Consider the following 23422-nt stretch of genomic DNA (forward strand, 5'->3'; position numbering starts at 1 on the left):
TTCAGTTCTGCTTAGCTGTTTGAAAAGCAAATAACGTAGGGGCTTACCAGCACAGTAATTCATTAATTTTTCTAAGGGGACGTTACATGCCGACAGTTTATACCGGGCGAAAAATATATTATGCCCTTAACGCGAAAAATAATTAAATAATATTTAAAATTTGTTATGTTTTTTGCTACGAGGGTAGTTTGGAAAGTACCGTTACTAACAAAACAGGTATCGAATACAGATACAGAAAGCAATTTTTCACAAAAATGTATAACACTTTTCAACATAGCCCCCGTAATTTCCCAGGCATTTCTCATAGCATTGTATAAGTTTATCTATTCCTACGTCGTAGGATGTTGCCATATGTCGACCATATGGTAACATGTTCTTTTACATCTTCATCGTTGTTGAAGTGCTCACGACCAAGGAACGACTTCGGATTCAGATGACGAGCAATAGCATTAATCGTAAACTTACGGTATTTCTTAATAATTTCTTCGACTGCACTAAGAGTTCATCAGAAACCACAGATGGACGTCCACTTCGTTCTCCGTCACGCACTAGATCACGCCCTTCCTTAAGTTGTCGGACCCATCTTCTCACCATTGAAACTCTCATTGCATTTTCTCCGCAAACCTCGCAGATTTGTCGATGAATGTCACTTGTTTTAACGTTCTTAACATTCACAGAACGAATCATAGATATGAATCATACGTGGTGGGATTTTCGGTCAACGATACAATTACAAAGAATTACTACGAAACTCAAAATACAGAGCGAGTTCGAAACGGCGTCATTTCGTTCTGCTTGATTCGGAGATACTACTGCTCATGAACGGAACTGCGATCGTTGTAGTGACCTGGAGAAAAATCGAAACGGAATTTACTCTCCAAAATACCTTCGTATGTTGTTGAGAAATTTGAAGAATAAAACCAAGTTGCATGCAGTGCGACCGCACTGCCATTTAAATGTTGCGCGTTCTTGCAGCTTCCTCCTTCCCCTGCTCGTGGTCAGAAGGCGTGCTGTGGTGGTGGAAGAAATGTGCAGCGAGGCTGAGCGCTAAGGCACTGGTCGCAAGCTGAATTCTTTGCCACCTTGGCTTAAATCATTCCAGTGAATCTGGCTTCCATCTACTTTTAGAATAATTTAATTAATGTAGCATTCCACTTAAGGTCGCTCTGGATAGGTACTCCCACATACAGTTATCAACCACTAAAATGTTTTCCAATTTCAAAGAGTAGATAGCTGATTCACAACATGTTTAAATTTTATAGTATAACGTTATATCTTCTGCTATAACTTGAAAAATAATGTAAATATTCCTTAGTAGCATTTATGACAATATTCTCACATAGACACATAAATCCTCTGCAAGTTGCTAGTTTTTAGTTATTGTTTGTTGTGGCCTAAAATTTATGAAAAAAGAGGACTGCAATGATGGAAGTGGAAATTTTGACATCATGAGCACTGTGACCTCAGGCTGCCAGATTTATATTCCAGGATCATCATTCCTGTTGGATATATTTATTAAAATTTCATACTCATGCTAGCTTATTTTCAGTACCGAAAAAAAAACCGTTCCTACAGATGAAGAGTTGTGTGATTACATAATGGCTGTAGGCTTTTGCCACTGTTACTGTAACTTTACTTGTGGAGGTGGGAATACAGCACGCCTGGAAGATGTCTACGTGTAGCTTATCGCCATCTTTTGGACTTTGAGAGAGGTCGAATCATTAGCCTAAGAAACATTGGAACGTTATACTGACATATTGCAGAAAAGGCTGGCTGTAATATAATTTACTGCAGAAGGGTTGCTGGCAAGAAAAATAGGGACAGGTCTTTCCAGAAGGACCGCACTGCGAGAAGATTGTAGGATTGTACTGCTGGCTCTGACGAATAGATGGATCACAACAGATGAAATCCGAACAGAGGTTAGAAAGAGAATTTCATAGCAAACCGTTGGGAACAGAGTACTGGAAAATGGCTTGAGACATCGAGTTGCCATTCTTTGTTATTTGCTGACATCGTACCACAGGCAGAGACATGATTAAGAGTCAGACTCTGGCACTCGGTGGCATTCTGTGGTTGTTCAGTGATGAATGTCACTTCTGTTCGTGGTGGCATGATCGACGCCAACATGTCCGTAGGCGACCTGCTGAAAAGTTACACTCAGCAGTGGCTCTCGAGACTTAATACCTTCCAACTCTGGGAATCATTGTGAAGGGAACTAGTGAATGAGACAACATGAGTGATTTGGAAATGGTAGAAGGAGGTTGAATTACTGCCAGAATGTGGTTGGGAGGCCAAACCCTGTTGTCACCCCATTCACGACATGGGAATAAAATTGCATACTTCAGCAGGATAGTGCAAGACCTCACACTGAGCTTCATACCAAATTCGTATTGATGAGTGTACAGGTCCTTAATTCACCTACCTGCTCCCTACATTTGTCACCCATTGAGCATGCCTAGGATGCGATGGGAAGGCCTACACTTTGATATGAGCCTCCAGCCAGCAATCTTAATGAGCTGATATGACATGCATTGCAAACACGGCAAGAAATTCCCAAAGATGACGTTTGGAGGCTCTGTCTTTCAGTTGTTGTTGTTGTTGTTGTGGTCTTCAGTCCTGAGACTGTTTTGATGCAGCACTCCATGCTACTCTATTCTGTGCAAGCTTCTTCATCTTCCAGTACCTACCGCAACCTACATCCTTCTGAATATGCTTAGTGTATTCATCTCTTGGTCTCCTTCTACGATTTTTACCCTCCACGCTGCCCTCAGATACTGAATTGGTGATTCCTTGAAGCCTCAGAACATGTCCTACCAACCGATCTCTTCTTCTAGTCATGTTTTGCCACAAACTTCTCTTCTCCCCAATCCTATTCAATTCTTCCTCATTAGTTATGTGATCTACCCATCTAATCTTCAGCATTCTTCTGTAGCACCACATTTCAAATGCTTCTATTCTCTTCTTGTCCAAACTATTTATCGTCCATGTTTCACTTCCATACATGGCTACACTCCATACAAATACTTTCAAAAATGACTTTCTGACACTTAAATCTATACTCGATGTTAACAAATTTCTCTTCTTCAGAAACGCTTTCCTTGCCATTGCCAGTCTACATTTTATATCCTCTCTACTTCGACCATCATCAGTTATTTTGCTCCCCAAATAGCAAAACTCCTTTACTACTTTAAGTGTCTCATTTCCTAATCTAATTCCCTCCGCATCACCCAACTTAATTCGACTACATTCCATTATCCTCGTTTTGCTTTTGTTGATGTTCATCTTATACCTCCTTTCAAGACACTATCAATTCCTTTCAACTGCTCTTCCAAGTCCTTTGCTCTCTCTGACAGAATTACAATGTCATCGGCGAACCTCAAAGTTTTTATTTCTTCTCCAAGGATTTTAATACCTACTCCGAATTTTTCTTTCGTTTCCTTCACTGCTTGCTCAATACACAGATTAAATAACATCGGGGAGAGACTACAACCCTGTCTCACTTCCTTCCCAACCACTGCTTCCCTTTCATGTCCCTCAACTCTTATAACTGCCATCTGGTTTCTGTACAAATTGTAAATAGCCTTTCGCTCCCTGTATTTTACCCCTGCCACCTTCAGCATTTAAAAGAGAGTATTCCAGTCAACATTGTCAAAAGCTTTCTCTAAGTCTACAAATGCTAGAAACGTAGGTTTGCCCTTCCTTAATCTAGCTTCTAAGATACGTCGTAGGGCCAGTATTGCCTCACGTGTTCCAACATTTCTACAGAATCCAAACCGATCTTCCTTGAGGTCGGCTTCTACTAGTTTTTCCATTCGTCTGTAAAGAATTCGCGTTATTATTTTGCAGCTGTGACTTATTAAACTGATAGTTCGGTAATTTTCACATCTGTCAACACCTGCTTTCTTTGGGATTGGAATTAGTATATTCTTCTTGAAGTCTGAGGGTATTTCGCCTGTTTCATACATCTTGCTCACTAGATGATAGAGTTTTGTCAGGACTGGCTCTCCCAAGGCGGTCAGTAGTTCTAATGGAATGTTGTCTACTCCGGGGGCCTTGTTTCGACTCAGGTCTTTCAGTGCTCTGTCAAACTCTTCACGCAGTATCGTATCTCCCATTTCATCTTCATCTACATCCTCTTCCATTTCCATAATATTGTTCTCAAATACATCGCCCTTGTGTAGACCCTCTATATACTCCTTCCACCTTTCTGCTATCCCTTCTTTGCTTAGAACTGGATTTCCATCAGAGCTCTTGATGTTCATGCAAGTGTTTCTCTTTTCTCCAAAGGTCTCTTTAATTTTCCTGTAGGCAGTATCTATCTTACCCCTAGTGATACTCGCTCTACATCCTTACATTTGTCCTCTAGCAATATTGCACTTCCTGTCGACCTCATTTTTGAGACGTTTGTATTCCTTTTTGCCTGCTTCATTTACTGTATTTTTATATTTTCTCCTTTCATCAATTAAAGTCTACTAGCCCTCGTCTTTTTACCTACGTGATCCTCTGCTGCCTTCAGTACTTCATCCCTCAGAGCTACCCATTCTTCTTCTACTGTATTTCTTCCCTCCATTCGTGACAATTGTTCTCTTATGCTCTCCCTGAAACTCTGTACAATCTCTGGTTCTTTCAGTTTATCCAGGTCCCATCTCCTTAAATTCCCACCTTTTTGCAGTTTATTCAGTTTTAATCTACAGTTCATAACCAATAGATTGTGGTCAGAGTCCACATCTGCCCCTGGAAATGTCTTACAGTTTAAAACCTGGTTCCTAAATCTCTGTCTTACCATTATATAATCTATCTGATACCTTTTAGTATCTCCAGGATTCTTCCATGTATACAACCTTCTTTTATGATTCTTGAACAAAGTGTTAGCTATGATTAACTTATGCTCTGTGCAAAATTCTACCAGGCGGCTTCCTCTTTCATTTCTTAGCCCCAATCCATATTCACCTACTACATTTCCTTCTCTCCCTTTTCCTACTACCGAATTCCAGTCACCCATGACTATTAAATTTTCGTCACCCTTCACTATCTGAATAATTTCTTTTATTTCATCATACATTTACTCAATTTCTTCGTCATCTGCAGAGCTGGTTGGCATATAAACTTGTAGTAGGCGTGGGCTTCATATCTATCTTTGCCACAATAATGCGTTCACTATGCTGTTTGCGGTAGCTTACCCGAATTCCTATTTTCCTATTCATTATTAAACCTACTCCTGCATTACCCCTATTTGATTTTGTGTTTATAACCCTGTAATCACCTGACCAGAAGTCTTGTTCCTCCTGCCACCGAACTTCACTAATTCCCACTATATCTAACTTTAACCTATCCATTTCCCTTTTAAATTTTCTAACCTACCTGCCCGATTATGGGATCTGACATTCCACGCTCCGATCCGTAGAAAGCCAATTTTCTTTCTCCTGATAACGACATCCTCTTGAGTAGTCCCCGCCCGCAGATCCGAATGGGGGACTATTTTACCTCCAGAATATTTTACCTAAGAGGACGCCATCATCATTTAACCATACAGTAAAGCTGCATACCCTCGGGAAAAATTACGGCCGTAGTTTCCCCTTGCTTTCAGCCATTCGCAGTACCAGCACAGCAAGGCCGTTTTGGTTATTGTTACAAGGCCAGATCAGTCAATGATCCAGACTGTTGCCCTTGCAACTTCTGAAAAGGCTGCTGCCCCTCTTCAGGAACCACACGTTTGTCTGGCCTCTCAACAGATACCTCTCCATTGTGGTTGCACTTAAGGTACGGCTATCTCTATCACTGAGGCACGCAAGCCTCCCCACCAACGGAAAGGTCCATGGTTCATGGGGTCTTGGTGTCTTTCCATTCAGTCTTTCCATTCTGTCTTTCCGTATCACAATGAATTCAAGAGTGTATTTGTGCCTTTGGAGGTCATACCTTGTGACGACACTGGTTTGTCACGTATCACTAAGTGACTATATATATAATCATTTCATGTTCTATTCTCGTAAGCTTTCTGAACGGAAAAGTAGAGTCTGTGAATTCTGGCATATTTACCCATGTTTTGCTCAATTTGTGGATTATGGCGAGGCATGGTACCTACAGTGGGTTGGCAATAGCGGAATTCCGAAAAGTTTCCCAACAAAAGTTCAAGCCGCTCCATATGCGTTTGGAACGGGAAATAACCCTTATGCTTGGTGCTGTGGCAAATGCGCTTCGAAGTGCACTTCACAGTGGTTTGCAGGGTATGGATGTGGGTGTTGGCAGAATGTTTGTTGGCTGTTGGGTCTACTGAAGAGCATACCAGCGACCAGCTTTCTTGAGGGCGCTGATGAAGGGAGATGCCTACCCAACTCCAGTGGCAGACGCTGAAGGGTCAACCCGGGTACTGCTTCCTCTTGCGTACATATCGCAAGAAGACCATGGAGGTAAAATTAGTGGGATTCCAGCTGAACAGTGAGATGTGCCAGTAGTCGTTGCAGAAAGCCATTCGTGACTGGAACAGAAAGAGGAGGAAATGGCAACAATACAGACTGGTGCACTAAGCTTAGGGATGAAAGTAACTTTCACATGAAGTTTCACCGCCAAGTAACATAACTCGATGAAACTTGGCACTTGAGCTAAGCACAGGAAGAACTGTACAATACAGTACTGATAGTAACTGGAAGAAGTGCGCAATGAGGTGAGCAGGAATTACACTTTTATTCATAGGCAATAATTACACTACTGGCCATTAAAATTGCTACACCAAGAAGAAATGCGGATGACAAACGGGTATTCATTGGACAAATTTTTTATACTAGAACTGACATATGATTACATTTTCACGCAATTTGGGTGCATAGATCCTGAGAAATCAGTACCCAGAACAACCACTTCTGGCCGTAATAACGGCCTTGATACGCCTGGGCATTGAGTCAAACAGAGCTTGGATGGCGTGTACAGGTACAGCTGGCCATGCAGCCTCAAGACGATACCACAGTTCATCAAGAGTAGTGACTGGCGTTTTGTTACGAGCCAGTTGCTCGGCCACCATTGACCAGACGTTTTCAATTGGTGAGAGATCTGGAGAATGTGCTGGCCAGGGCAGCAGTCGAACATTTTCTGTTTCCAGAAAGGCCCGTACAGGGCCTGGAACATGTGGTCGTGCATTATCCTCCTGAAATGTAGGTTTTTGCAGGGATCGAATGAAAGGGTAGAGCCACGGGTCGTAACACATCTGAAATGTAACGTCCACTGTTCAAAGTGCCGTCAATGCGAACAAGAAGTGACCGAGACGTGTAACCAATGGCACCCAATACCATCACGCCAGATGATACGCTAGTATGGCGATGACGAATACACGCTTCCAATGTGCGTTCACCGCGATGTCGCCAAACGCGGATGCGAGCATCATAATGCTGTAAACAGAACCTGGATTCATCCGAAAAAATGACTTTTTGCCATTCGTGCACCCAGGTTCGTCGTTGAGTTCAAATGGTTCAAATGGCTCTGAGTACTATGGGACTTAACATCTATGGTCATCAGTCCCCTAGCACTTAGAACTACTTAAACCTAACTAACCTAAGGACATCACTCAACACCCAGTCATCACGAGACACATCGTTGAGTACACCATCGCAGGCGCTCCTGTCTGTGATGCAGCGTCAAGGGTAACCGCAGCCATGGTCTCCGAGCTGATAGTCCATGCTGCTGCAAACGTCATCGAACTGTTCGTGCAGATGTTTGTTGTCTTGCAAACGTCCCCATCTGTTGACTCAGGGATCGAGACGTGGCTGCACGATCCGTTACAGCCTTGCGGATAAGATGCCTGTCACGTCGACTGCTAGTGATACGAAGCCGTTGGGATCCAGCACGGCGTTCCGTATTACCCTCCTGAACCCACCGATTCCATATTCTGCTAACAGTCATTGGATCTCGACCAACGCGAGCAGCAATGTCGCGATGCGATAAACCGCAATCGCGATAGGCTACAATCCGACCTTTATCAAAGTCGGAAGCGTGATGGTACGCATTTCTCCTCCTTACACGAGGCATCCCAACAACGTTTTACCAGGCAACGCCGGTCAACTGTTTATGTATGAGAAATCGGTTGGAAACTTTGCTCATGTCAGCACGTTGTAGGTGTCGCCATCGGCGCCATACTTGTATGAATGCTCTGAAAAGCTAATCATTCGCATATCACAGCATCTTTTTCCTGTCGATTAAATTTCGCGTCTGTAGCACGTCATCTTCGTGGTGTAGGAATTTTAATGGCCAGTAGTGTATATTGAAATCGTCGCGTTTTATGATGGTCCCCTGGGCATTACAAAATGCGGAACATGGTTCTTTCTGGGATCTTTAATCACGGCGGATGGCAGTGCAAGCCGTGCAACGCGCTGACACGCTGGCCACAGGACCACTAAGCAGTTCTCGTGGCAGGGCGTTCAGTTCCTCCACCGGCGTCTCTCACAGCTGCTGGATGGTCGTTAGTGCTCATGGACTCGCCTCGGTACCTCTCCCCAACACGTCCCACACGTTATAGAGCAACTCAGTTGCTCTCACGTCTTCATATGAAGCAATTGTATAACGATTGGAATTCACGGTATTCAGTGGTTTATGGTGCTATAAGACAAGGTCGTTTATTTGGATAAAAGCGTGTGGGGCTTGAAGATGTTGTTGCCGTTGTGGTCATCAGTCCTGAGACTGATTTGATGCAACTCTCCATGCTACTCTATCCTGTGCAAGGTTCATCATCTCCCAGTACCTGCTGCAGCCTACATCCTTCTGAATCTACTTAGTGTATTCATCTCTTGGTCTCCCTCTATAATTTTTACCCTCCACGCTGCTCTCCAGTACTAAATTGGTGATCCCTTGATGCCTCAGAACATGTCCTACCAACCGATCCCTCCTTCTGGTCAAGTTGTGCCACAAACTCCTCTTCTCCCCAGTTCTGTTCAATACCTCCTCATTATTTATGGGAGCTACCCATCTAATCTTTAGCATTCTTCTGTAGCACCACATTTCGAAAGCTTCTATTCTCTTCTTGTCTGAACTATTTATCGTCCATGTTTCACTTCCATACATGGTTACACTCCATACAAATACTTTCACAAACGACTTCCTGACACTTAAATCAATACTCGATGTTAGCAAATTTCTCTTCTTCAGGAACGCTTTTCTTGCCTTTGCCAGTCTACATTTTATATCGTCTCTACTTCGACCATCATCAGGTATTTTGCTCCCCAAATAGCAAAACTCCTTTACTGCTTTAAGTGTCTCATTTCCTAATCTAATTCCCTCAGCATCACCAGACTTAATTCGACTACCTTCCACTATCCTTGTTTTGCTTTTGTTGATGTTCATCTTATACCCTCCGTTCAAGACACTGTCCATTCCGTTCAACTCCTCTTCCAAGTCCTTTGCTGTCTCTGACAGAATTACAATGTCATCGGCAAACCTTAAAGTTTTTATTTCTTCTCCATGGATTTTAATACCTACTCCGAATTTTTCTTTTGTTTCCTTTACTGCTTGCTCAATACACAGATTGAATAGCATCGGGGAGAGGCTACAACCCTGTCTCACTCCCTTCCTCAGTGCTTCCCTTTCATGTCCCTCGACTCTTATAACTGCCATCTGGTTTCTGTACAAACTGTAAATAGCCTTTCGCTCCCTGTATTTTACCCCTGCCTCCTTCAGAATTTGAAAGAGAGTATTCGAGTCAACATTATCATGGCAAAATGAAATGCCGAAACTGGTTGGCTTCAGAATAAAATAAAATATCTTAAAAGTATTTGGCTGTTGGTGAAGTTTATTGACACTCAAAATTAATTACCTGCCGATGTCCCCTGGCCATGATGGGCAAAGAGGCAGCAAATTTTCATTGTCATTTGTTTATACAGTTTATGGTCGTCCATGTTCGCAACTGCGAATACATTTCATGTACGAGTTATGTCCACAAAGTAAGTTCCATTTGGTTATATAAAACAAACTGCACAGATACAGAGAAAACATTTATTGTACAAAAATCTGCAACTGTTAAACTACTTTTTTACATAGCTTCCGAAATTTTGTAGGCACTTGTCGTAGCGTGGCACAAGTTTTTGTATGCTTCTTCATAGAAGGTTGCCGACTGTGTATTCAACCATGTGGTAGCATGTTCTTTCAGCTCGTCATCATCGTTGAAGTGTTTATATTATATTTCTCGTTCGGTATGCCAGATACATTTTACAAAGAGCAGATAAGATTAATATAAATCACAATAAACGTTTGGAACTTACAATGTGGAAACAAATTATATCAGTTATTACATTACAATTATGTCAGGGAAACTACTCCGCCATACACTTGTTGTCTTACAGAGGCGTCGCCGACCGTAGCGCCGTATTCTGCCTGTTATTTGAATATGCATGCCTATACCTTCAGTGTATTTGTTCGGATCCCTCTCGAATGCCCTGTGTGGCATTTCGCTCAATAATGACGTGGAGCTGAATGCTTGTCTGAACGACTTGTTAGAGTGGAAACCAAATGATTACATTACATTGCATTAAATGGGACAAAAATCACATAAATTGAAGTGTTGACCACCAAGGACAGATTTTAGGTGTAAGAAGAGATGAAAGACGCTAGGAGCGAGGTCCAGGCCGTACGGAGGATAATCAAAAGCGCCCCAGTGAAATTCTCGTAAGAGTTGTTTGGTCACATTGGCCGTGTGATGTCGGGCATTATCGTGAAAAAAAAAACCCATTTTGACAGTAATCCACGGCGCTTGTTCTGTATTGCGCAGCGCATTTTCTTTATGGTCTCGCAGTAACCATGCGCATTGATTGTTTGGCCTGGTGGTAAGAAATCAATCAGCAAAATGCCCTTTCTGTCCCAAAAAACGGTGTACATGACTTTTCGAGGTGTCAAGATTTGCTTAGGCTGAACCTTTGTTGGGGATGAAGTGTGCCACCATTCCATTGATTGCCGTTTTGTTTCAGGGGTGTTGTACGATACCCAAGCTTCATCCGCCGTGACTATCTGAGAAAGAAAACCATCGCCTTCTTCATTGTAGCGTGTCAAAAACTGAAGTGCACTATCCATCCGATGTTTTTTGTGTTGTTCAGTAAGAATTTTGGGTGCCCAACGTGAGTAAAGTTTTCGAAATTTCAGTTTTTCAGTAACAGTTTCATGAATTAGTGATTATGAGATTTGCGGAACTTCTGTAGCAAGGGCACTAAGCGTAAACTTACGGTTGTGCTTAATCTTCTCTTCAATTCACGTGTGAACCAGTTCATCAGTAACCACAGACGGGCGTCCACTTCGTTCTTCATCGTGCACTTGATCACGTCCTTCATTGAACAGTCTGACCCATCTTCTAACCATTGAATCACTCATAGCATTTTTTCTGTAAACCTCGCAGATTTGCCGATTAATTTCCTTTGGTTTAACTTTTTTCGCATTTAGAAAACGAATCACAGATCTGATTTCACACCCGGCGGCATTTTCAATTACGGCTGACATTATAAAGAAGCATTACAAAGCACACATCGGCGATTTGAAAACGGCGTACATGTCTTCTCCTTGAGTCAGGGTAACTGCTGCGCATGCTCGGAACTGCGATCGTAGCGCTGCCGCGGATAGAAATAGAAACGGAATTTATTTTGTGGACGACCCTCATATATTTAGCAAATTATAAGGAAACTCGACAGTCCGAAGAAAAACTACTTCTACCTGAGTTATATTTAATAGTTGCTGCTTATCTTCTATTGCGTGTGCAGTGTTACGTGGCTTTGTGCTTAATTACAGACTTACTATTTTATCAGTTGATCTGTTTTCACCACGTAACGCCCGCTGTTTACGTCCTTCTTCGTTGCTGAGCGATGTATCACTTTTCGTTCTGACGCTGCAACTCTTCCTTTTCTATATCTTTACTACTTTTTATCTATAGAAATGATGAACTATTGGTTTTGCCGTTTAACAACTTTTTAATAACTGTGGAAGTATTACAGGCATCGGGTCCCACCTAATGTGTCACCCGCCTATACGTTTTACATGAACCTTTCAAGACTCGATCGATCTGTTATCAAAGAGAAAGCAGAATATCTCTTCCTTTGACGTTGGCCGGCCGGTGTGGCCATGCGGTTCTAGGCGCTTGGTTTGGAACCGCGTGACCGCTACGGTCGCAGGTTCGAATCCTGCCTCGGGCATGGATGTGTGTGATTCCTTAGGTTAGTTAGGCTTAAGTAGTTCTAAGTTCTAGGGGACTGATGACCACAGATGTTAAGTCCCATAGTGCTCAGAGCCATTTGAACCATTTGATGAGTAACTTTTCAACCAAGATTGAACGTACAATACGTACAATTATTACTAATGCGTTAAAGAGACTGCAGAGGAGGTTTCGTATCACAAAAATTATACTCAACACGTCTAGAGAATGTGGCTTTCAGGTGTCTACCAGAATACGTGTAGTGGGTGCTTACTCCTCTTCACTCCCTCGATTTCATCCCTACTGAGATAATGTAGCTTTTCTCGACTGCTACCGCCTGATCCAGATGTGTAGGCAGCTATAGTTTACTTACTTTCATCGCTGTCTGCTGTCCACGTACGCTGGTGACTATTCAAACTTTTTTACTTGAGACTTCCGGGACTTAGCTGCCTCTGTAACTTTTTCCGCAGTCCTGTAACAGATCGGAAAGCGGTTTACGACGTTGCTGTTGAAAAATATTTACTGTTGTGTGGTGGCTATTATTAATACCCTTCGGGCAACCGGGACTAAAAGTCTGATACGCCAAGTGAAGCAGCTATCCTCCGCGTAGTCTACACCTGTACACACACGGTTTACGACGACAGGCTCGTGTGTTTATCTCGGATGAGTTTTATTTGTGTTTTGCTCACGACGCTGCCTGGCTAAAATTCTTGAGGCTCCATTCTCCGTCCTCAGTCCTTGAACAACAAGCCGTCTGTTGACACTGACTCGTACTAATACGCATGTCAGAGCCACAGTGACTCACTCGATTGGTACGTAAGTCTTCGCTTTTTTTAACTTCTAGTTTTCTCAAAAATAAACAAGAAATGAACAAAAAAAACCTTTCAATGATGTATTCTTCGCTGTTGCTTACAACTTCTACGCAACATTCAAAATGCTGTTCAATGCCATGAGCACAGAAATCATCTGGTTTCCACTCTAACAAATCGTGCAGACAAGCATTCAGTCCGCAGCCCGTGGTCGTGCGGTAGCGTTCTCGCTTCCCACCCCCGGGTTCCCGGGTTCGATTCCCGGCGGGGTCAGGGATTTTCTCTGCCTCGTGATGACTGGGTGTTGTGTGCTGTCCTTAGGTTAGTTAGGTTTAAGTAGTTCTAAGTTCTAGGGGACTGATGACCATAGATGTTAAGTCCCATAGTGCTCAGAGCCATTTGAACCATTTTTTTTTTTTTTTTGAACAAGCATTCAGCTCCACGTCATTACTGAGCGAAATGCCACACGGGGCATTCGAGAGGGATCCGAACAAATACACTGAAGCGATAAAGAGACTGCAAGAGCATGCATATTCAAATACAGAGATACGTAAACAGGCAGAATACGGCGCTACGGTCGACAACGCCTATATAAGACAAATGTATGGCGCAGTTGGTAGATCGTTTACTGCTGCTACAATGGAAGGTTATCAGGATTTAAGTGACTTTGAACGTGGTGCACGAGCTACGGGACACAGCATCGCCGGGGATTTTCCCGTACGACCATGTCACGAACGTACCGTGAATATCAGGAATCCGGAAAAACATCAAATCTCCGACATCGCTGCGGACGGAAAAAAGTCCTGCAAGAACGGGACCAACGACGATTAAAGAGAATCGTTCAACGTGACAGAAGTGCAACACTTCCGCAAAGTGCTGCAGATTTTCATGCTGGGTCATTAACACGTGTCAGCATGCGAACCATTCAACGAAACATCATCGATATGGCCTTTCAGAGCCGAAGGCCCACTCGTGTACCATTGATGACTCCACGACACAAAGCTTTACGCCTTGCCTGGGCCCGTCATCAACATTAAAAAAAACTTTGTGTTCTGCCTTACGGCAGGTCTTGTCATGGGGGAAGTCTCGTCAGAGAGGTCCACCGCATGAGCGTCTAGGGGAGTGATTCCAGTGGTGGTTTCCTGTTGCCTTCCAATGGTGATGATGAAATGGCAATGAGGATAACACAACATCCAGTCCCTGAGCGGAGAAAATCTCCGACCCAGCCGGGAATCGAACCCGGGCCCTTTCCCTTCGCGTGACAGACCGCCGCGCTGACCACTCAGCTATCGGGGCGGACCATCAACACTGGACTGTTGATGACTGGAAACATATTGCCTGGTCAGGTGAGTCTCGTTTCAAATTGTATCGAGCGGATGGACGTGTACGGGTATGGAGAGAACCTCATGGAGACAACATCCATGGACCCTGCATGTCAGCAGGGGACTGTTCAAACTGGTGGAGGATCTGTAATGGTGTGGAGCGAGTGCGGTTGGAGTGATATGGGACCCCTGATACGTCTAGATAACACTTTGACAGGTGAGACATACGTAAGCATCCTGTCTGATCACCTGCATCTATTCATGTCCATTGTGCATCCCGACAGACTTGGGCAGTTCCAGCAGGACAGTGCGACACTCCATACAATTGCTACAGAGTGGCTCCAGAAACACCATTCTGAGTTTAAACATTTCCACTGGCCACCAACTCCCCAGACGGAAACATTATTGAGCATATATGTGCTGCTGTGGAACGTGAAGTTCAGAAGAGATCTCCACCCTTTCGTACTCTTACGGATATATGGACAGCCCTGTAGGAATCATGATGTTATTTCCCTCCAGTACTACTTCAGGCATTAGTCGAGTCCATGCCATGTCGTGTAGTGGCACTTCTGCTTACCCGCGGGGGCCCTACACGATATTAGGCAGGTGTATCAGTTTCTTTGCCTCTTCAGTGTAGAAATCCGAAGGCGCCAAGTCGGGAGAATATGGAGGATGTGGCAAAACGGCCCAGGCAAGCGTCTGAATGGCTCTTTGGCGACGTCAGTGCGTTGTCGTGTTGCAGAAGAGCCCCATATTGTCTGTCAGGTTGCTTGTGCTGGAGAGGGTTCTTAAGCCGTTGCGTTTGTTGGATGTAAAGTTCCACATTCACTGTTAGGTTCCGATCAGGCAACTGGTGATGCATCAAGCATGTATCTGAGTTCGGTCTTGCCGTCTTTGGATCGCTTGGCCCAATTTTGAGTCGTCCTTAGAGGCATCGCTTCTTCGTCGTAGACTTCACAAATATCTAGAGCTCCTTCTGTGGTACTGGCACCTCGATTAAAAGCAAAAAACAGGAGGTGTCGAAAGCGTTGTTTTGCGCCGAATTGACGCAACGAATTAATGATATGAAAAGAACAGAAAGTATATCAGTATAAATAACTAAATACACTAAGTTGTAGAGCACACAATTCTCTGTCAAATAACATAAAACACACGGACAAAACATTTTAATTTTCACGCAAAATTTTCACTGAAAGAAAAAAACGCAAGGAGTTTTGCGCCAACCCAGTGTCTTTGAGTAATGACGCTTTGTAAGAGACTTGTTGCAAATAATTACGGGGGATCAGGCTGGGGGAAGGGAGAACTCGGAATGATTGAAGTTCATTGTGCTCTATAATCCAAAATGGTAAAGATACGAAATTTCCACAGTTACCACAGTACTCGAGCGTGTGTCGTCCTGTGTACCTGTTAAACCAGTTGCAAGACAGATTACTTAAAAACGTATTTTATTAATATTAGTCTTGTAATTTATGAAATTCTCAGGGATTTCCAGCAGTGATTGTCCACTAGTCAACTATACCACAGATTTAACAATACAGAACCCGACATGATATACTGTGACCGCAGCTATCAGTATATTGATTATTTTATTAGTAAACGGGAAATAACGTCTATTTATTGTTGTGGGGCGTTTTCGGCGCTGTTCTGCAGTCGAAATGGATGGAAACCTTTACAGAAACTTGCGGAAGTAGCGTGAACAATTTTTAGTCTGTCGCTTCCTCGTACAGCCTTTATCGAGCTGGAAACGCGGACCGATGGAACACAGTGGCACGCGAATTCTGACGCCAGTATCCAACACAACATGGAACATTACAACAGTGTATGTGCCTGTCACCCGTACACATTTCACGTGAGGTCAGCCTCCCGCTCCTTTCTGTGCCCAACGGTACCACAACAGCAGTTTCCTATTTGTCTGTGGACGAAGAAGACCCATGATGGCTTGCCGACATATTTCCACTCTTAGGCTTATTTCACATCTTGAAACGTTCCCTTACAAAAATTACTGACACACAATATTTTTTAGCGCAACGCAATCTGACTTTCAATAATCCCTACAAAAGAATGGCCCTGACTAACATTAACCTATACCTTTCACAAATCACTTACCTCACAAAAATCTTCGTTCCTCGAACTACTGCAATACAGCGAGCGCCACTACTGCCAGCTAAATAAAAGATTCAAACTACGGAAGGCACTCCCTACTGATAGGCATAGTTAGCAAATGAAAGATTTTAATAGAGAAAAAACAATGTATTTACCTTAATAGTCATAATATACATAGCAGTTCATGACATCCAGTCTTACAAATTTCAAAACTCCACCATCTCTCTCCCCACATCCACCACTGCTGGCAGCTCACCTCCAACTGCGCAACGCTACGCGCTGTTAACATCCAGCTGCCCAACACTACAATGGCAGACAACAATGCAAACTAGCCACAGACTGCACACAGCACAGCCAGTGATTTTCATACAGAGCGCTACGTGGCGTTACCAATAAAAAAACCTAAACAGCCTACTTACATAGCCCCCATGCTCCCCACAAAAAATTTTACAAATTGTTTTGGGCAGTGGCCAATACAGATTTGAAAAAAATTTTTCATAGTTACAATAACAAAGATATCAAATGCACACACTTATTGATGCAATGTTGGTCATAAGCTAAAATTTGCTCACAGTCCATAGAGACAGTCCTGATCATTCATCATAGTAAAATTGCAGTGTTTTCCTCAAAGTCTGAGCAGTAAAAGAAAATGCACACGGAAGTAGTGGATTTCCATGCAGTCTTGAAGAAGTAGTTTTGTCCTTCCAACGGAAAGAAAGTGCTGACTCTCGACATGCAGACAGGTAATGGGCTACAACAGAGCAAACCCACAGCAGTCATTCGAAGTTTTGAAGAATATTGGTAGGTAGGTCATCACACAGTAGACCCACTGTAGTCCTGGTTGAGATTACGGTATTGGTGAGGTACCGGAGGTGCAGACCCACTGTAGTACTGGTAGAGTTTGTGGTATTGGTGGGCCACCAGAGGTGCAGACCCACTGCAGTCCTTGTAGAAATAATGTTACGGGTGAGTCAGCAAAGGTGTAGACCCTCTGTAGTCCTTGTAGAAATAATGGTATTGGTGGGTCATCAAAGATGCAGACCCACTGTAGTCCTTGTAGAGATGGCCAGCCATCTGTTGTGACTGTGCAGGTGCACAATCACCATTGAAGAGTCTTGCGGATAATATAGCAAGTCCATAGCCACCACTTGTGCACTCACAAAGTTTTTGGAATTGTCCTTAGAACCAGCAATGCTGTTATCCAGTCCCTTGCTGAATTATTAACACATGTGCAAACACTAACAGTCCCTACTTCTCACATATTGTCCATATACTATGACCAACAGAAATGTGTGCAGTGAAATGTAACTTACAAGTTGATAAAGTGGTGTCCATTACAATTTTATAACATAAGAATACAGTTACAAAGATACAGAATACATCATTAAAGAACATAACAATACAGATAACATTTGTAGTAATAGGGGCTTTACAAAAGAATAGAAATATATACATCAGTGTTACAGGAATTATAAGTAAATACATAAAAGATCAGAATAACTTTTGAAACATCAACTTCAAACATGAGCATTAAAACAAAACAGAATAAATAATGTCTAAACATCTTTACAAAGTAAATAACATATTATCAGAAAAATTCTACAATGCAACTCTCATCACAGAAACACATAAAGACAGGAAGAACACAAATACCCAAGGGTACACAAACACATAGTGGGATAACACAAGGAAAGGACAGGGTTTGTTTTACTGCAGTATTTTGCAAACAAAAGTTTCTTTACTTCTCGGAGCTCTCCTTTCGTTCTTCATTATTTCCAAAAAGTCCTATCTATACCTGCTTTCTGTACTTTTTTCGTATAACTTCTCAATGCATTTCTTCCAATGCATCACAACTCATTCTCTTATATAGTCTACCCCCTCTTAAGCTAACTTAAATCTGCTGAGCTCAGATGCTAATCTAAAGGACGAGGCAATGCAGCAGCACAAAACAATTAATACAAACAGCAATGAAAAAAAATGGAAATTGTCAAAGCAAGCTACAGTAAATCTAAATTACCAAGCAAATGCAACATTACAACTCATATGAGCCAATGTGCAGCAACAAGAAAAATAAATCAGTAGTAAAACTGGCTTAACAGAGTAATACAAAGTGAAATTTAGTAGCACTATGCCTGACAAACAGCAGCAGCAAATGCAATAACTTATATCTAAACATGAGAAAGCTCAAGCGGAAAAATATTACAGTAAAAACAACAATGCAGATAAGGGAAATGTCTATTCACATCTTAATATCTATGTCATTAAAGTGGTGCACCACAAAAACTAATTCTACAAAAAATTACGAAGTACTTGAAAAGAAAATTATATATGCAATTACTGTTATTAGTCCCTTCTTATTGTTCTTTCCATTCCAAGAGCTCCTTTTTCGAAGAATGTGGATCATAAAATAATTATTTAATAGATCTGTTGACAAAAAGTGTTCACATTAGTAAATGCATTTAAGTTTATTTTATAAAACCAATGCTGCAACACAGCTGGAAAACAGATATCAAATGAAATAAGTAATTACGCAAACCAAAGCATAAAAACATCATTCAACAGCTATGTGGCATTTCGTAAGTTAGTAGAAATTCTCTCTACTCTTGTAGAAAGACGCTTGTCATAATCAGGGGTGCAGATGTAAGTATCTTTCCAAGTAATGAGCGTGTCGTATTTGCGATGCTTTCTACAAAGGAATGTCAATAGCGAGGATAATGGCCTCTTTATTTTTCACCTAATGGCTTTTTTTTGTCAGACGACTATCTCTCAGCTGGGCGCCCAAAACGCATTACTTCAAGGTCACTTACCTTTCTTAACGAAATATTTACGGCAGCAGTTTCCACTACAGTGACAGTCTCATATAAAAATTTCACAGGGCGAGAAATTGCGTTACAAATGTTTAGAAACAAAATCCTATAAATATAACAGTGTCCAAAAAATTTTCGCCGGCATTGTGATACATTCACGCATTTACACACATTTCATAACTCTTAAAGTACGATTCTTGGTTTCCAACATCCCTTTTTCACAAACCAGAGTCCCTAACTTTTATTCATTATTTATATACATATAAACACGTAATCACATTCCTCATAAATGGTAGCATCATCTTATTGATCATAAACGTACCTCAACAGCATAATACACATCGTCGTCGTAAAATAACATCATTTAACACCTCAGTCAAATCTCAAAAACGTCGTAGCTTTCTGCAATAATGTCAAAACCTACGAAAAAATTCTCTGCTCATTTCAATAGTGTCATCTACCTCAAACGTACTTTAAAATCATGCTCCCTTACCAAATACATCATTCAAAGCTCTCATAGTATCACAATGGTTCCGAAAAAAAATTCTAACAGTTCACAAAGTACAGACAAAATACAATTTCATAAGTGTGAAGTTATCCAACTGTGTTATTACGTAAACATCTGTCACCGATGTAGTAAAAAAAATGTTTGTTTCTCTCAGTTAAATGATCAGAGAGCTGTGTAATTCTGTGTTACAGAAATATGGTACCGATGTGTAAAGTTGTATAAGCAAATACCATATTAGCTAGGGCTCCTTGTGCTTGCCAAACACATGGTACACAAAGTAAGCGTATACCCCCCTGAGGATTAATGTAATTATACCCTCAGGTGTTACAGATTACAGCAATGGAATGAAATGTATCACGGAAAACCTTTGTATCATTGTGCTTCAATTTCTTTAAAAATAAATGATTTAAGTACAAAATTAATCACTTGAATACGTGTCCTGTAGCGCTAAATGTGCGTCTTGCTGTAAGATAATCTCTGTGGAAGTGTCGTAGTTATTGTCCTACGAAAGCTAAGTTCTGCAGAAGCCAATGTACTAACCTCATGATAAACAAAAGTGAAATGCTTTGAGTATAGATATCGTATTTATTACGTACAGTACCGTGATCAAGAAACTACTACACTGTAACTTATTGTCGTGCTACAAAAAAAAAGGCTGTCTTATTGTAGCTATACCACAAAGTTTCTATTAAACATGTTTTACTTTCCAGAAGAATTCAGAAAAACTGTGCAGATATAAAGCAGATACAGCACAAAAGCAACAATGTAAATTGTGTCACACATTAGTAGCGTTGTGATATAATTGTGTAGCTGTCAAAGAAACCAAATGCTAAGTCATCTTTAATCCCACAGAAAGTACTTCAAATAAAGAATGTCTTTTCAAGTAAACCAAAATGTTGCATGAAAATCTCATTAGCAGTGCTGGTATATGTTCTAAGTATGTGAGCCTTATAGTCGTTACGTGATCGTGCAACTAACAAGCAAGAATGTACAAATAACAACACTGTGTCATCTGTTCACTATAACAATGCATTCATAATTTCTGTTTAAATAAGTTCTCTTGGTTCTTGACTGGATATTTAACTTCAAACATTGTTACATGTTAATAGATTCTAAGTCTGACAAAGCATACTGGTAATGTAAATTGAAAAGTTATATGGCAAAGACAAAGTTAAAAAGCAGATTATCTTTCAATAAACGGTTTTACATGTGAAATGTGGTGTAAAACTTTACTCTTCCTAGTACGCAAAGTTTCAGCTTCAACACAATTATCATGTGGTATACGTCGGATTCTGTAAGGTCCATTGTAAACTAGAAAGAATTTGTGACTCAAGTGTTTCTTCTTATGTGACAATGAATGAGCTTTAATGAGAACTTTCTGACCAATATATAATTTCTTTGCATTTGCTTTACCATGTAGTTTTCTCCTTTTGTCTGCTGCAGATTTTATATTTTTAATAGCCAAATCAATTATGTCTTTGTGTCGAAGTTTACGTGTATTCGGGAAAGGTACAAGCTCTCTGATTCTGTTCGGTGGTTTTTCATTCTTCAGTACAAGAGTAGGTGGTGAAGCAATGGAGTCATGAGGCATTTCATTCAGCACATTTTGAAATAAGTGTAAATATCTGTCCCAATGCTGATGCTTTCTGTGACAATAAACTCTGCAAAGCTTATTGATTTCTTTCATAATCCATTGAGACGGGTTACAATGTGGTGAATACAATGAAATAAAAACCGGTTTGATTTTATGGTTCCGAAGCATGCATGACCAAACAGCAGATCTGAATTGCGGTCCGTTATCTGAAATGACTTTAGCAACGTGGCCATCTTCATGAAAGAAATTTTTAACAAAGGCGTTGGATACAGACGGTCCAGTGGCTTTACGTAACGGAGTGAAAGAAACAAATTTTGAAGTAAGTTCAACAGCGACTAAAACGTACGAAAATCCATTCGATGTTCTGACAAGGGGTCCCAAGAGATCGACAGCAGCAAATTCTTTTAATTTAGAAGGAATAATAGGAAACAACGGAGCACAATGTGAGACAGTAGATGGTTTCGCCTTTTGACAAAGTTTACAAATAGACAAGACTCTTCTAATTCTCTTTTCCATATTGTTAAAATAACAAGTCGTTCGAAGAATATGATAACATTTTCGTGGACCAAAATGTGCGTAGCTGAAATGAATGTACCAAATGAGCTTATTAACAAAATCGTCTGGAATGCAAAGTACCCACAGCTTGTCATCAACAGTGCAGCGTTTGAAGAGTATGTTGTTTCTAACCAGGTAATAATGCCGAATCTGAGTGTGTGTCTTTTCATGCCATTTACTTTTGATGTCTTTCCAAATCGGATCTTTATCTTGTTCATGAGCAATGTCCTTTAAAGATGTGGTGATGAAGTTTTCAAAGGTGACTTTCTGAATGTAAAGAATGCTGAAATTTTTCTCGAGGTTGCCTTCTGTGTTACTTTTCTCAAGCCCAGCCGGTGCGCGTGACAGTGCGTCCGCAACAATGTTCTCCTTGCGAGGAATGTAGACTATTGTGAAGTGGAATTCTTGCAAAAACAATGCCCAACGTTGTAACCTGTCATGATTTAATTTTGAAGACAAGAAATTGTAATGCACGATGATCACTGTATACTTTTATGTGCTTACCAGAAAGAAAGAAACGGAATTTGTTAAATGCCCCAACGATAGCTAAAGCTTCTAATTCAGTAACGGGATAATTTTTTTCGGATTTTGTTAGCACTTGGCTAGCAAAAGCAATGGTTTTCTGGACAGTAGTGTCATTTTCTGTGGCTTCTTGAAATAAATGGGCACCAAGACCGACTTTAGAAGAATCCGTGCTAAGGCAGAAATCTTGTGACAGATCTGGATGAGCTAGTATTGGCGCGTTAAGTAACGCTTCTTTCAAAGAATTGAATTCCAACTGTGATTGTTCGTCCCAGTTCCAAATAGTATTTTTTCCAGTGAGAGAACAAAGTTTTGGTGTAACTAGAATTGGCATATTCAGAAAACGACGGTAAAAATTTACGAACCTAGAAAACTGCGGACTTGTTTTTTTGTGGATGGAACTGGAATGGCTCTGATTGCTTCTAACTTTTCAGGATCCGGCTGAATGCCTTCAGAAGAAATAATATGTCCCAAAAACTTTACCTTTGTCCTACCGAATTCAGACTTTTCCAAGTTAACTGTAATTCCAGATTCTGCAAAAATACGTAAAAAACTGTTGAGGATGCGATTATGTTGTTCCCATGAGGCTTCTGCTATCAGAATATCGTCAACGTATCAGGTGATGTGACGTTTTAAGAACTCAGGTAATATGGAATTTAGTCCGCGAATGAATGCTGCCGAAGAAATTTTCAAACCAAAAGGAAGTTTCCGAAAGTGATAACAAACGCCGAAACAAAGGAATGCTGTGTATTTTCTACATTCTGGATGAAGTTCGATCTGATAAAAGCTGGATCTGAGATCAATAGAAGAATGATGATAGTATTGATTTGTCTCGAATCTAAGAGAAGTCTGATCGATCCATTTTTCTTCTCAACAACATGTAATGGATTGTTGTATGAGCTTACTGCAGGCTCAATAATGCCTTCGTCAAGCATTGATTGTATTTCTGTTCTAACACGGTCCCTATAATGTGCCGGAATTACGTATGGTCTAACACAAAATTTAGTATGCTCACGATCACGAAATTGGTATTGAAGTCCCTTGATTGTTCCTG

This window comes from Schistocerca americana, chromosome 8, assembly GCF_021461395.2.
Source record: "Schistocerca americana isolate TAMUIC-IGC-003095 chromosome 8, iqSchAmer2.1, whole genome shotgun sequence".
NCBI lineage: Eukaryota > Metazoa > Arthropoda > Insecta > Orthoptera > Acrididae > Schistocerca > Schistocerca americana.